This window comes from Fukomys damarensis, unplaced genomic scaffold, assembly GCF_012274545.1.
Source record: "Fukomys damarensis isolate Sample0158 unplaced genomic scaffold, DMR_v1.0_HiC HiC_scaffold_15, whole genome shotgun sequence".
Taxonomy (NCBI): Eukaryota; Metazoa; Chordata; class Mammalia; order Rodentia; family Bathyergidae; genus Fukomys; species Fukomys damarensis.
Window position 1 is genome coordinate 23,066,277 of NW_022900927.1, and position 4,230 is coordinate 23,070,506.

Consider the following 4,230-nt stretch of genomic DNA (forward strand, 5'->3'; position numbering starts at 1 on the left):
AATATATATGTATATATATATACACATACATATATACATACATATATATATATATGTTGCATCTTACAGCTTTTGTGGTGTTAGGGGTAGGTACAAACCCAGGGATTTCACACATGCTAGGCAAGGACTGGGCTACATCCTAACATAAGCTAGTACCTATACATAAGTATTTTATTCATACTTTGCGACAGATTGGGGAAACCCTTTATTTTCCCATTAGAACATGGCTATATGGAACATTTCAGCATAGGCCTATCTCCTCAGACTTCTGACAACTAACCTCCATCAGTTGTCACTTTTCTGTGTTCATGAAAAAGTTCCCATCATATGGCAGCAGAAAGGTAAGCGTTTAACAGAGAAAACGATGCATATCCATAATCCCATAATCCCAGATACTTGGGAAGCTGAATAAATTTAAAAATTTGCCAGGGATGGGGGTGGCATAGGACTCTAATCCCAGCACTCTGGGAGACTGAGGTAGGAGGATTTCAAGTTTGAACCTAGCCTGAGCAACTTAAGACAGTATCTCAAAATAAAAAATAAACAAGGGCAGAGAACACCAACTCAGTGAAAAAATTGCTGGATTCAGTCCCTCATACAGAAGGGGGGGCGCCAATGTAAATATTTGTCTTCTGTTCAAAGTAACTTGTAAACAATCATTTATTTCCTCCTATAATCTAGCACAAAATAATTTTAGAATAAGGGTAACTTTATATAAATGCTAAACAATTCTAAAAATTCCTCCCTCTCCTCCCTTTCCAGCAAGATTTAGTGTCACCTAAATTTTTTTCTTTGTATCAATTTTGGTCTCCAAATTAGTTTTATTAACCATCATACACATTACACTGACATCCCATTTAATCCAAGTTTCTAAGACATTTTCACAGCTCCAAGTAACTGAATTTCACTCTTCAAAATTTATCATACATTTCTTTGTCCTTTCAGCGAGTGTTAACTACAGTAACTTCTTGTATATTTGGATTATTTATTAAACATTTTAAATCATTGCAATACCACATGCTTTCAGTGTTTCTGAAGTGGGTGTACAGAATTGTTTCTCCAGAGACCATTATGACTAAGTTTGTAAAATTTCAACTGTGTCTATTTTTGCCCTCAAACCTTTTAAGACTTTCTTTTTGCTGAAATCTGATGAATTGACAAATATATAAGCAATACTATCAAAAATTATAAGATGGCTGCATGCTTGAAATCCCAGCTACTAGGGAGCTTGAAGCAGGAATCACATATGTGAGCCAAACCTAGGCAGTTTAGCAAAACTGTGTCTCAAAAAAATAAAAGGGTAAATGTGGCACTGAGTCAAATTTCTAGCTCTCCCATCTTTTTATTTCACTCAATGTCCTAAGTTCAGTATCCAGTTTCACAAAATGAATGCTATTGTCTCTTCACAACAGCCCACCCTCTGCTGTAGGGTGTACTTTTTCCTCCATTTTCCTTACTTTTACTTGGCCCAAACTCATTCTGCAACTCATTGTTTTTCCCTACCTTTAATAAATGTACCACTATGCCACTATTAAAGAAAAAAGAAAAAAAAAATGAGTGAATGATTGAATAAGCAAGCAAACAACCCAGGCAAGGGTGGAACTTGCCTATAATCCAAGACTCTGGAATGCTAAAGGATCCCAAGTGGGACCCTAGCCTGGGCAGTTTAATGAGATGCTGTTTTAAAATTTAAATTAATAAAAAATAAAATAAAATTTAAAATAAGGCTAAGGATGTAGCTCAGTGTGACAGTACTGGTTTCAGTCACCACTAAAATATTGATTTAAAAACTTTTTTAAAACCTAGGGATGAGCCGGGCGTGCTGGCTCATGCCTGTAATCCCAGCACTGGGGAGGCTGAGGCAGGAGGATCACTGTGAGTTTGACTACCCTGGGCTACATAGTGAGACCCTGTCTCAAAAAACCAACCAACCAACCAAACAAAAAAACCTAGGGATGTACATGAACCAACTCCACACAAGGATGTAAACATGTACTGCAAACAAGTACTGATAAACATTTCTTAAACAAACAAAAGGGTCTGGGGATATATCTTGGTTCAATTCCCAGTACTGCGATGGAGACACACACACACACATGCCCCACAAAGCAAAACGTTTGTCTAGAATAAGCTTTGAAAAACTTAGTGGCTCCTGCCTGTTAATTCCAATACTTGAGAGGCCAAGGCAAGAGACTTATGCACTCAAAGCCAGCCTGAGCAACACAAGTTCAAGGCCTACATAATATGAGCACCCAGTCTGAAAACCAAACCTAATTAAGAAGTCAATTAAAAGAAAAAGTCAATAAAGGCAGGGATGTAGCTAAATGGCAGAAATCTTGACCATGTTTGAGGGCTTTGGGTTCAACCGTTAGCACTGAAAAATAAATTATATAAAGAATAAATAAGGGGGGGCCGGGGATTTAGCTCAGCGGTTCAGTGGCCCGCCTTGCAAGGGCAGGGACCCGAGTTCAATCCCCAGAAACAAACAAACAAAAAATAAGGGGAAAGGGGACATAAAAATTTTAAGATGTTACATACATGTACCAACTCCCCATGATGAATGTAATCATTATGTACTACAAACATGTACTAATAAAATTTAATTTAAAAAAACAATCCAAAGGAAAGAGTATGATTAGCTTAAGATTTTAACAGGCTTTCTAAACAAATTGTCATCTGTTTTAGAGCTGTTCTGGCACCTTTTTCTAGAAACCCAGACTGCGATTTGTGTTGTTAAGACAGCATCTCACTTCATACATAATTCACTCACCTTGAACTCCCTGCAATCCTCTTGCCTCAGCTTCTCAAGTGCTGGCATTGCAGGTGTGCACCACCATGCCCAGATGACCAAGTGGTAGTTTATGTAAAATATAAATTACTTTTCACAAGAACCACACAGACCAATCTATTTTTACCTGAAATTAACTCCAAATGTGCCTTATAGTTCATAAATGTAAACCTTACCAATTTCATACTGGGGTTAAAATGTTTTTTGTTTTGGTGAGTGCTGCCACCCTGCACTACACGAAGTCCTTTTTGGATGAGATAGGATCCCACTACGTTGCCTGACCTGAACATCCTCTTGCGTCAGGGTCTGCCAAAGTGCTAAGATTGCAGGGATGCACCATGCGCAGCTGTGAACACTTTTATCAATTCCCCACACTACTCACACCCCAATGTTCTTATTTTTTGCAGTACTGGGGATGGAATTCAGGACCCTGCACCTGTAAGGCAAGCATGGCGCCACTGAGCTAAATTAAATCCCTTGCCCTGCACCTCCCCCACACCTATTCTTCCAGCACTGTGGAATTTTGCAGGGGAGTGTGTTGAGACAGAGCTCCTTCAGCCTCCAGTGCTGGGACTAGAGGCATGCATCACATCTGGCACACCCAGTTTTTGCACTTAGTTACATCTTCCGAGTTTGGGTTTTTTCCTTTTTTTCCCCCCCTACTCACTCAATAGTTTAGGCTGACGCTGAACTCACTATAGCCCAGGGTGGCCTTGAAGGAGCAGCCATTATGCCTGGTTACTAAAGCTTTTGTTAGGCCTAGGACCCAGAAATCCACATAACCACAAAGACTCCCACTTATCTTTTGAGAACCAGCAGGTTTGGTATGAACCACAAGGTTATAGAAATAAGAAACTAGAATGAGGCAAATTAGCCAAGGTCAGAGAACAATGGTTCAAGGACAGGTAGATCACGTCTTAGTTGAAAACTGATAAACACATTTCCACCTGCTTGAACACTGGTGCTGTCAATGGGACAATTGTGCACGTACCACCCGTGGTTCAACCTGCTCAGCAGCAAGACATAATTATGCTGTCATGAACTTAAGTTATCCAACAGGTTTTTTTTAAAAGACAGGGTCTTACTATTAATATATAGCCCAGGTGTTAATTTGGACTCCATTTGTGCTGGGTTTACAGGCATGCACCACGACACCCAACAGTCTTGCTTCTTTAACACAGCTAAAGGATGAGTTGCTGATTATTTAACATAAAGCCACTGGATTTGAGGTTTTAGGCTAGAGTTTTTACATAGGCTCAATTAAGGTTGCCAATGACTTGTGAACAGACATGATTTTTCACATTAGACCACCTGATCAAGCATTAAGAAGGCATCTTATTAGTTCAATCCCTGGCACACACACACACAAAAAAAACACAAAAAAACAAAGAAGGCATCTTATTGGGCCAGGGACTTGGCTCAGTGGTTCTGCTGCCTGCTTC